The sequence below is a fragment of the Callorhinus ursinus genome, unplaced genomic scaffold (assembly GCF_003265705.2).
Source record: "Callorhinus ursinus isolate GAN/ISIS: 27379988/994484 unplaced genomic scaffold, GSC_fseal_2.0 scaffold31, whole genome shotgun sequence".
Lineage (NCBI taxonomy): Eukaryota > Metazoa > Chordata > Mammalia > Carnivora > Otariidae > Callorhinus > Callorhinus ursinus.
Genome location: NW_027397093.1, coordinates 6,193,526 through 6,205,991, shown reverse-complemented (window position 1 = coordinate 6,205,991; position 12,466 = coordinate 6,193,526). Strand labels below are relative to the sequence as shown.

Here is a 12,466-nt window from a genome sequence, read left to right as displayed (position 1 = left end):
GGTGTTTCAGTATGTGCTCGGGCTTCGTTTGAATCAGGTACGGTAACACCTGGATCATATGGATAATGTGGAAATGACGACGTTGCCCCAAGAAGTTTTTACTCACAGGGAGCGGGACACGCCGGGCGGGGCTTCATGGGGAAGCACCAGGGCCCGTCAGGGGGCGGAGGGAGCCAGGGCCCAGCGCTGGCCTTGTGGTTTGCTGGGCGCAGGTAAGGCCAGGCAGGGGAAGCAGGTGTAGGATCGGCTGGTTTGAATCATGTCTGCAGGCTCTGGGGCACAGGGGCTCTCTAGTTGTCTGACGCCTGGCCCTGGGGTGAGGAGGGCAGGTGGACAGTCAGAACTAGATAGAGGAAGTGATCCGAGTATTTTGGATTGGCTGGTTTGCAAATGAAAGGCACACTTGCGGGTGAGTCCTCTAGTATCTTTAGGAATTGGACATCCCTGGGAGGGCCAGTCTCTCTCGGCTCAGCAAGGTCCCAGAAGTCAAAACATGGAGAAAATAAAAAGGCATGGTTCCTTGCAGGTGGGCAGTGGGACACTTGTAAAGGTGGGTTTGGGGGTGACAGACAGGAAGAGGCTGTTGCAGTGGGACCCCCGAGAGATGACTGGGGCCAGGGCCACGACAGGGGGAGCGCATGACTTCTACTCGCCAGCCCTCTGGTCCGCAGCCTTTTTCAACCACATGCCAGATTCATTCAACAGACTAGAAAAAAAAATTGAAATACAATTCACATAACATAAAATTCATCCTTTTAAAGTGTACAGTTTAGCGGCTTTTAGGATACTCAACGCCTTGTGCAAACCACCGTCACTGTTACTTCCAGAGATCTCCTCACCACAAAGAGAAACTGTCCCCATTGGAGTTTCCTTCTCCCGCCACACCTCTGGGAGCCACTAATCTAATTTCCGTCCCTATGGATTTGCACATTATCGATATCTCATATAAATAGAATTATACATGATGTTTATCCATTCATTAGTTGATGGACCTTTGGGTTGTTTCTACTTTTGGGCTATTATGAATAATGTTGCTGTGAACATTGGGGGTTTTTTTTGTGGTTCTTGAACATGTGTGTTTTTACTGAAAAAAAATCACTCATAAATTAACAGAAATGTACAAACACATGAGTAAATAATGTAGTGACAAAGACTATTTTTGTGAGGTGTTTTTTTAAGTGAAGATTTAAGTGAAATCTTTAGATTTCAGTGCAAAATGTACCCCTGGCACCTCTTAAAACATAAGTGCGAGCTCAAAAAAACGTAGTAGTGACTGGATGTTTACCCCAAAGATACAAATGTAGTGATCCGAAGGGGCACGTGCACCCCAATGTTTATAGCAGCAATGTCCACAATAGCCAAACTATGGAAAGAGCCTAGATGTCCATCAACAGATGAATGGATAAAGAAGATGTGTTGTATACACACATACACACACACACACACACACACACACACACACACACTGGAATATTATGCAGCCATAAAAAAATGAAATCTTGCCATTTGCAATGACATGGATGGAACTAGAGGGTGTTATGCTAAGCGAAATAAGTCAATCATGGAAAGACAAGTATCATATGATCTCACTGATATGAGGAATTTGAGAAACAAGACAGAGGATCATAGGGGAAGGGAGGGAAAAATGAAATAAGACGAAACCAGAGAGAGAGACAACCCAGAAGAGACTCTTAATCTCAGGGAACAAACTGAGGGTTGCTGGAGGGGAGGGGGGTTGGACAGACGGGGTGGCTGGGGGATGGACACTGGGGAGGGTATGTGCTATGGTGAGCGCTGTGAGTTGTGCAAGACTGATGAATCACAGGCCTGTACCCCTGAAACAAATAATATATTATATGTTAATTTAAAAAAACAAACAAAAAAACCCCCATAAAACAAAGCCAAAACCAAAAAAAAAAAAAAAATCCGTAGTGGTTGAAGGAAGCTAGCTACGTTCCATGCCAATGACCAGTTTCTTCCCATCCTTGCTAATGCTTGGCATCTTTTGTCTTTTTGATAATAGACGTCCTAACAGGTGTGATGTGATGTCTCTTTGTGGTTTTGATTTGCATTTCCCTAATAATTAATGATGTTGAGCACTTTTTCATGTACCTATTGACCATCTGTATATCCTTTTGAAAAAATATCTATTCGGGTCCTTTGCCCATTTTTTTAAATTGGGTTATTTGTTTTTGGCTATTGAGTTGTATGGATTCCTATGTATTTTGGACATTAACCCCTTATTAGATATTTGTAAACCCCTATATGTGGTTTACAAATATTTTTTCCTATTCTGCAAGTTGCCTTTTCGTTTTGTTGATGTTTCCTTTACTGTGTGGAAGGTTTTTAATTTGACATAACCCCGCCTGTTTATTTTTGTTTTTGGTGTCATAATCCAAAAAAAATCACCAAGACCAATGTCAGGGAGCTTTTTTCTTACGTTTTCTTCCAGGTGTTTTACAGTTTCAGGTCTTATAGTTAAGTCTTTAATCCCTTTTTCATTCTTTTGTCTGTGGATATCCAGTTTTCCCAGCACTATTTTTTTGAAAAGACTATCTTTCCCCATTGGGTATTCTTGGCGCCTTTGTTGAAAATTATTTGACTGTAGGGGCGCCTGGGTGGCTCAGTCGTTAAGCATCTGCCTTCGGCTCAGGTCATGATCCCAGGGTCCTGGGATAGAGCCCCGCATTGGACTCCCTGCTCCGCGGGGAGCCTGCTTCTCCCTCTCCCACTCCCCCTGCTTGTGTTCCCTCTCTCACTGTGTCTCTCTCTGTCAAATAAATAAAATCTTAAAAAAAAAAGAAAATTATTTGACTGTATATGCATAAGTTTATTTCTGAGCCCTATATTCTTTTCCATTGGTCTATGTGTCTGTTTTTATGCAAGTACTATACTGTTTTGGTTACTATGGCTTTGTAATATAATTTGAAGTCAGGAAGTTAGATGCTACTAGCTTTGTTCTTCTTGCTCAAGATTGCTTTAGCTCTTCAGAATCTTTTGTGGTTCCATACAAATTTTAGGATTATTATTTTTTCTATTATCTGTGAAAAATGCCATTGGAAATTTAATAGGGATTGCATTGAATCTGTACATTGCTTTGAGTAGTATGTATATTTTAACAATATTAATTCTTCCTATCTATGAACACAGGATATCTTTTTGTTTATTTGTGTCTTCTTTAATTTCTTTCATCAGTGTCTTATAGTTTTAGTTCCAGTCTTTCATCTCCTTATTTAAATTTATTTCTAAGTATTTTATTAAATTTTTTTCCTTTCCAAGTTTTTATTTAAATTCCAGTTAGTGGGGTGCCTGGGTGGTACAGTTGGTTAAGCGTCCAACTCTTGGTTTTAGCTCAGGTCACGATCTCATGGTCCTGGGCTTGAGCCCCGCGTTTGTCTCCATGCTCAGCATGGAGTCTCTTGAGATTCTCTCTCCTCTCTCTGTCCCTCCCATTCATGCTTTCATTCTCTCAAATAAACAAATAAAATCTTGAAAAAAATAAATTCCAGTTAGTTAACATACAGTGTAATATTAGTTTCAGTTGTAGAATTTAGTGACTCATCACTTGCATATAACACCCAATGCTCATCACAAGTGCCCTCCTTAATACCCATTGCCTATTTCACCCATTCTGATGCTATTGTGAGTGGGATTGTTTTACTAATTTCGTTTTTGGATATATATTGTTACTGCATAGAAACAGAACTGATGTTTATATGTTGATTTTTAATCCTGCAACTTTACCAAATTTATTGGTTCTAACAGTTTTTTGGTGAAATATTTAGGGTTTTCTATATGTAAGTTCATGCCACCTGTAAACAGAGACAATTTTACTTCTTCCTTTCTGATTTGGATGCCTTTTACTATTTTTTTAAAAGATTTTATTTTTATTTATTTGACAGAGAGAGAGAGACGGCGAGAGAGGGAACACAAGCAGGGGGAGTGGGAGAGGGAGAAGCAGGCTTCCCGCTGAGCAGGGAGCCTGATGTGGGGCTCGATCCCAGGACCCTGGGATCATGACCTGAGATGAAGGCAGACATTTAACGACTGAGCCACCCAGGCACCCTGCCTTTTACTATTTTTTTTTTCTTACCTAATTATTCTGGCTAAGACTTCCAGTATCATGGTGAAAGAAATGGTGACAGTGGGCATTCCTGTCTTGCTCCTGATCTTAGAGTGAAAGCTTTCAGCCTTACGCTGTTATGTATGATGTTAGCTGTGTGCTTGTCATATACAGCTTTTATTATGAGGTACATTCTTTGTATACCCGATTTGTTGAGAGTGTTTATCATGAAAAGATGCTGAATTTTGTCAAATGCGTCGTCTGCATCTATTGAGACGATCATACGATTTTTATTCTTTTTGTTAATGTGGCGTATCATAGCTACTGAGTTGTGGGTGCTGGGCTAGCCTGGCATCCCAGGAATCAATCACATGTGATCATGGTGTATACAGCGTTTGGAAAGGCCCCGTGGAGGAAATGGCATTTGGTTTGGGAGAAGTGGGGAAGTAAAGAAGCAGGGAAGGGCATCACAGCCGAGGGAGGAGCACTGAGCAAAAGCAAGGTCATAGGATGTGTTTCCCCATGGCTGCAGCCTGAGGTTCATGGTGAATAATGGGGAAAGTGGGAAAGGCAAGATGGATAAGAGCTAACGAAGAATTCATTCATTTAAATTCAGAATGGAAGAGATAGGGTGAAAAAAAGGGCAGGACAAAGCTCTATACTGAAAAAATAGTGAACAAGTACAAAATGAGGTCACGTGAGGTCACTCTAGTGTGGGAGAAGGAGCACTGGACTGGGAGTCCTGCCCTAGCTCTGCCACGGACTCGTGTGACCGAGAGCAAGTTCTTGCTCAGCTGCTCGGTTTCTTCCTTTGGAAAATGGGGGTAATCATGCTGAGTTGAGGCTTGTTGGGAGGGTATAGTAGGAGGGAGGAAGTGCCACCCAAGAGTGTTCCTCTTTTTGTAGCGACATGATGAGGCGGACCGTTAGGGGCCAGGCAGGTGTTTCGTTAGGGATGCAGACTGGAGGTCATCTGGCCCAAGTGCTGCCTGACTGCTAATTAATGCACCATGTGGCAATGGAAAGTGGAAAAACCTCCAAAAGACAGTGAAAAGGTGATGATGCCGGCCTCACGATTTTGGTTCCTTATTTTATGCTTTCTTAAAGAATGATGTAGCTAAACTCTGGAGGCTGTCATTCAAAACCAGCAAAACCATTCTGCACTCAATTAATTTAATATGAAAGATTATAGTGGGCCATTAATCTACAGGGAGCAGCCGTTTTTGATAAAACACCTAAATTAAATTCTCCGAGTTAGAAAAAAAAAAAGGCATTGTTTCCTTTAGTATCACTCGAATACAAAATTCGTTTTTCAGTTCAAATAGTAGAACAGGCTCTGGCCTCTCAGAAGCTCTGAAAATCCAGGCAGAAATTCATTTAATTAATTCTCAGCTGCAAACGTGTAGGAGTGTGGAGTTAGGTGCTGTCTAGTTGCCCAGAGAGTTGGAGAAGAGCCTGGATGACTTGGTCGATGATACTATTTCCGAATCCTGGAACTGTGTTCTCATGAACCCCTCCCCCCTTTCCTTGAACCATGTCATTCTGGGGTGGCCCCTTCCCCACAGTCTATACTCTGCTTGTCTCACCCTTTGCCGTGTGCTCAGAGCCGAGGGAGAAAAATGTGTGCTCAGGCTCAGGATGGAGTCCTGCTCAGGATGTAGTCCAGCTATGTTGGTTCTGTTCTCTTTGTTCATAGAAAAGAGAGTGCTCTGGAGTCTGGGTTTAACGCGGGTGATTCTACAGTGCCGTGTGCTGGAGACAGGCAGACCCCGAAGGGGAGATGCCGGGTCGTCGGGAGATGGGGTGGGGTAGAGCTGGATGTGGGGCTGGAGGGAAAGCTGACACAAAGCAGGGCCTGTTCTGTGTACTGATGGCCTGGGAAATGGTGCAGTGTCTCTTTGGACAGAACCAGTACTGGCCGTATCTCCAGCTCCGAGGGCCACGTAGGTTTGGTTTTACTATTCAGATTAATGCCCTCCGGAGTCCCCATGTGCTCGATTCGTATCCTGCGTGGGCTTCTCTCTCCTCTTGAATTGCTCAAGAATCTCTGGAGGCTTTCTGTTGTCCCAAAGTGGAGTCCTTCCCGGGTTCACCCGGGTGCGGAGAGCACTCTGGTCTTAAGGAACCTCTCCACTGGTTGCGCCTGGTGGCCACAGGGGGTCACTGTTGGCAGCCATCAGGAATTGCTAGCGGAACTCGGTTGATGGTGATCTCAGAGGCATTGGAGTCAGGGAGGAGAGAGCCCTCCTTCCCTTGGGCTACATTTAGCTGTGGGGGAGCCTCACTTTCTTTCCCTGAGGCTTATCTCTCAGGGTCCATCCTCTTGGTGCCAAAACCCACCTGTTTCCCAGGTGATGGCTGCTCCAGCAGGTTGAGTCCCCAGGGGCCTGTGTGCATAGCCTTCAATATCTGGAATGCCTCTTGTCCCCCCCCCCCGGGGCCAGGAAACCTCCCTGTTTCACAAAATTTTCATTTTCCCCCTTTGCCCGACCAGAGCTCCTGACACTACTCAGCCCTACCCCTACACCAATTCCCTGCCTCCACCCCTTTCTGCCTTAAGTGGGACGGGCCCTTTCTAGAGGCGGCGTTCCAGTCCCCTCACGTCACAGCGAAGACAGAGGTAACAACAGTATATGATATTTAATGAACTTCTGCTCTGTGCCAGAGCTGTCCAGGACGCTTCTGTGTAATATCTCATTACCTCATTTACAGAGCAGCCCTCTGAAGTCCCTATTTTACAGATGAGGGGATAAAGTGTAGATATGGTAACTCGAGTTGTCCATTGTCACATGGAGCAGAAAACAGAGCAGAAGTTAAACACAACTGCCCACATAAACAATTTAAATCTTTATGGGTGCTTTTTCATTATATATATATACATATATATGTATGTATACATGTACGTATGTATGTATGATTAACTAATTTTCGGAGACATTATATATTATTCACCCAAGGTGTTACTACAAATTGATATTGCTTTGAAGCATTGGGTTTCTCTGTGGATGTAACTGGATCATCTGAATTCTATAAAGTACTCTTTTCTATCTGGGCAGAGGTAGAAAGCACCCAAGGAACCATGGGCAGGTTCTCTAGAGAGGAGTCTCATGATGAGCAGCAGCTAATGATCTTCCAGAACCTCATGTCCTCCTGGGATCCCATAGGCACCTCCACCTCAACACATCCAAAACTCAAGCCCCCACTTGCCCCCAACCGGCTTTATCAGCTGGCTGTCAAAGGCAGAAGCTTGGCTGTCATTCTGGTCTCTCCTTTTGGCTCACTATCAATCCCCAAACTTACCAAGTGGTAAGGATTCTACTTCCTTACTATTTTTTGAATTTACACCCTCCCACCCCATTGTCCTGGTACCATCTGAACTTTGACCCCATGGCTCTCCATATATTTCTGTTTTCCAAGCCTTTATTCTTGTTCCTGTCGGATTCATTCCCAACACTGCAGCCAATCCAATCTTCGAGAGGTGGAAACGGCATCCCACTGTCCTGCTAAAAACATGGCAGTGGCTTCCAATCACCCTTTGGTAAAGCATTAAAATTAATTAGCCAGTATTTATTGGTCTCCTAAATGGCCTTTTCTGTTTCTGCATCCTCACCTTTTGCCCGGTCTGTAAGAGAGCTGCCCTCCAGCCATCCTGACCCATTCCGGGAGGGAGGCCTGAACTCCCTCTTGCCCCTCGGCCTCTGCCCCTGAGCCTGCTCTGCCCAGAAGACCCTCTCCTTGGCCTCCGTTGGTTGACTCCCACGTGTCCACCAGGCATCAGTTTAGATGTCCTTCTCCAACTCAGGTCCACAGTTTGCTGGCGCGGTCCCCCTGCTAGATGGTAAGCTCTCTGAGAGCAAGGACAATGTCTTGGTCATTGTTGTACCCATGTCTCTTAGTACCAGCTTGGCAGCCAGCTCTTATGCTGACCTTGTGAAAATTAGAAAAAGACACCGCACTACCATCTGCCAGAAAATTGTTACATGTGTCCAAATCTATGATGATCATTACATGTGTCCAAATCTATGATGATCATGCAGGGACTGTGCTCTCTGGAGGTGTGCATTGTGCAGCTTTGGTCCTGTGCAGCACAGAGTGGGCACAGAACGGGCACTAACTACGCATGTGCCGAATAAATGCGCACACCCTGCCCGACTGTGTTAGAGTGTTAAGAACTCTGCCTCTTGCAGTGACTAGTGTGGCTTGATGTCTGAAGCAATGTAACTGCTTGCAGATTCTGCCAGGGGGGAAACCAACTTCTGTTGTTTCTCTTCGGTGTTGGAGAACTGAGCAGTGTTATCCTGAGCACAGATAGGGACATGATTCCAGACCAGCCTGGCAGTTTGGTAGCCCTTGGATAAAGGATGGTACTGTCTCCAGGGAGGGTAAACTAAGATCCAGAGAGATGAAAACTTGTCCCAGTCTAGACAGACAGGAGTAAAGCCAAGCAAATGCCCAGCTCTCTCCACACCCCTGAGCTTGAGGCAGCTGAAGTTTCCTGGTCTGATGTGGGAGAGTTTGGACTCCAAAACCTGTGGGACTCCTGGTTTCTTCTTGAGCAGGAGGGTTCCAGGCTGGGCAGTCCTGGAGAGTGGTGTCTCAGTTCTGGGGAGGTGGCCCTACGCCAGGCAGGTGTGGGTACATCCCTGAGATAGGGGGCAGAGCTGGAAGGGACCTTCCCCCTTACCTGCATGGGAGAGAATTGAGGGCTGAGGCGGGGACACAGTTGGGTGCACATCTAGCCGATGATGACGCTTAACTATGCTCTGGTGGCTTCTTCTTCTTTTCAAGATTTATTTACTTATTTGAGAGAGAGAGTGAGTGTGAGCACGGGAAGGGGCAGAGGGAAAGAATCTCAAGCAGACTCCCTGCCGAGTACAGAACTCCACAGGGGACTTAACTCAGGGTTTGACCCAGGGCTCGATGCCACAACCCTGAGATCATGACCTTAGCTGAAATCAAGAGTCGGACGCCCAGCTGACTGGGCCACCCAGGCGCCCCTATGATCTGGCTTCTTCATTCTCAGCCCAGTGCTCACCAACCAGAGTGTTACAGAATGTCCATTTAAAAAAATTGTGGTAAGATGCACAACTTAAAATTTACCACTTTACCCACTTTTAAGTGTACAGCTCAGTCGCATTGAGTACATTCCAGAACTTTCTCATCTTTCCAAACTGAAACTCTGCCTCCATTGAACAGTAAGTCCCTGATCCACCCTGTCCCTAGCTACTTGGAACCACCATTCTACTTTTTGCTGTGTAATTAACTATTGTAAGTACAGTACATGAAGTATCAGTGGGATCATATGACGTCCTTTGTGTCTGGCTTATTCACTTAGCAAACTGTCTTAAAGATTCATCTGTGTTGTAGCAGGGATCAGAATCCCCTTCTTTTTTTTTTTTAATATTTTAATTATTTGAGAGAGAGAAAGCGTGAGCAAGAGCACAAGCAGGGGGAGCAGCAGAGGGAGAGGAAGAAGCAGGCTCCCCACTGAGCAGGGAGCCCGATGCGGGACTCGATCCCAGGACCCTGAGATCATGACCTGAACTGAAGGCAGACGCTTAACCAACTGAGCCACCCAGGCGCCCCAGAATTCCCTTCTTTTAGGGCTGGGTAATATTCCACTGTGTGTGTATACCCTACTGTGTTTACCTATTTGTCCTTTGATGGACATTTGAGTTGTTTCCACCTTTTGGCTATTGTGAATCACGCTTCTGTGAATATCGCTGTACAAAAATGTGTCTGAAGCCCTTCTTTTAGTTCTTTTGGATATATCTCCAGGAGAGGAGGTGCTGGCTCACATGCTAATCGTATGTTTAATTTTTCTGGAACTGCTATCCCATTTTCCACAGCAGCTGCGCCGTGCTCCATGCCCACCAACAATGCACAAGTGTTCCACTTTCTCTGTACCTTTGCCAACACTTGTTTTCTATTTTTTCTAATTTTTTTCTTTTTTTTAAAATAATTTTTTATTGTTATGTTAATCACCATACATTACATCATTAGTTTTTGATGTAGTGTTCCATGATTCATTGTTTGTGCATAACACCCAGTGCTCCACGCAGAATGTGCCCTCTTTAATACCCATCACCAGGCTAACCCATCCCCCCACCCTCCTCCCCTCTAGAACCCTCAGTTTGTTTTTCAGAGTCCATCGTCTCTCATGATTCATCTCCCCCTCCGACTTACTCCCCTTCATTCTTCCCCTCCTGCTATCTTCTTCTTTTTTTTTCTTAACATATATTGCATTATTTGTTTCAGAGGTACAGATCTGTGATTCAACAGTCTTGCACAATTCACAGCGCTCACCGTAGCACATACCCTCCCCAATGTCTATCACCCAGCCACCCCATCCCTCCCACCCCCAACCACTCCAGTAACACTCAGTTTGTTTCCTGAGATTAAGAATTCCTCATATCAGTGAGGTCATGTGATACATGTCTTTCTCTGATTGACTTATTTCACTCAGCATAACACCCTCCAGTTCCATCCACGTCGTTGCAAATGGCAAGATCTCATTCCTTTTGATGGCTGCATAATATTCAATTGTGTATATATACCACCTCTTCTTTATCCATTCATCTGTCGATGGACATCTTGGCTCTTGCCACAGTTTGGCTATTGTGGACATTGCTGCTATAAACATTGGAGTGCACGTACCCCTTCGGGTCCCTACATTTGTATCTTTGGGGTAAATACCCAGTAGTGCAATTGCTGGATCGTATGGTAGCTCTATTTTCAACTGTTTGAGGAACCTCCATACTGTTTTCCAGAGTGGTTGCACCAGCTTGCATTCCCACCAACAGTGTAAGAGGGTTCGCCTTTCTCCGAATCCCCGCCAACATCTGTCGTTTCCTGACTTGTTAATTTTTGCCATTCTGACGGGTGTGAGGTGGTATCTCATTGCGGTTTTGATTTGGATTTCCCTGATGCCGAGCGATGTTGAGCACTTTTTCATGTGTCTGTTGGCCATTTGGATGTCTTCTTTGGAAAAATGTCTGTTCATGTCTTCTGCCCATTTCTTGATTGGATTATTTGTTCTTTGGGTGTTGAGTTTGATAAGTTCTTTATAGATTTTGGATACGAGCTCTTTATCTGATATGTCATTTGCAAATATTTTCTCCCATTCTGTCGGCTGTCTTTTAGTTTTGTGGACTGTTTCTTTTGCTGTGCAAAAGCTTTTTATCTTGATGAAATCCCAATAGTTCATTTTTGCCCTGGCTTCCCTTGCCTTTGGCGATGTATCTAGGAAGAAGTTGCTGTGGCTGTGGTCGAAGAGGTTGCTGCCTGTGTTCTCCTTTAGGATTTTGATGGACTCCTGTCTCACGTTTAGGTCTTTCAACCATTTGGAGTCTATTTTTGTGTGTGGTGTAAGGAAATGGTCCAGTTTCATTCTTCTGCATGTGGCTGTCCAATTTTCCCAACACCATTTGTTGAAGAGACTGTCTTTTTTTCCATTGGACATTCTTTCTTGCTTTGTCAAAGGTGAGTTGACCATAGAGTTGAGGGTCCATTTCTGGGCTCTCGATTCTGTTCCATTGATCTATGTGTCTGTGTTTGTGCCAGTACCATACTGTCTTGATGATGACAGCTTTGTAATAGAGCTGGAAGTCCGGAATTGTGATGCCACCAGCTTTGCTTTTCTTTTTCAATATTCCTCTGGGTATTCGGGGTCTCTTCTGGTTCCATACAAATTTTAGGATTATTTGTTCCATTTCTTTGAAAAAAGTGGATGGTATTTTGATGGGGATTGCATTGAATGTGTAGATTGCTCTAGGTAGCATTGACATCTTCACAATGTTGATTCTCCCAATCCATGAGCATGGAACGTTTTTCCATTTCTTTGTGTCTTCTTCAATTTCTTTCATGAGTATTTTATAGTTTTCTGAGTACAGATCCTTTGCCTCTTTGGTTAGATTTATTCCTAGGTATCTAATGGTTTTGGGTGCAATTGTAAATGGGATAGACTCCTTGATTTGTCTCTCTTCTGTCTTGTTGTTGGTGTATAGGAATGCCACTGATTTCTGGGCATTGATTTTATATCCTGCTACTTGACTGAATTCCTGTATGAGTTCTAGCAGTTTTGGGGTGGAGTCTTTTGGGTTTTCCACATACAGTATCATATCATCTGCAAAGAGTGAGAGTTTGTCTTCCTCTTTGCCGATTTGGATGCCTTTGATTTCTTTTTGTTGTCTGATTGCTGTGGCTAGGACTTCTAATACTATGTTGAATAGCAGTGGTGAGAGTGGACATCCCTGCCGCGTTCCTGACCTTAGGGGAAAGGCTCTCAGCCTTTCCCCATTGAGAATGATACTCGCTGTAGGTTTTTCATAGATGGCTTTTATGATATTGAGGTATGTACCCTCTATCCCTATACTCTGAAGAGTTTTGATCAAGAAAGGATGT

General features: G+C 44.4%; 1 protein-coding gene across 1 annotated transcript in view; it reads left to right on the top strand.

The window, feature by feature from the left end:
• The window catches only part of SH2D4B (SH2 domain containing 4B), a 106,940-nt gene that overhangs the window by 57,884 nt on the left and 36,590 nt on the right, over window positions 1–12,466 (top strand). The window lies entirely within an intron of this gene.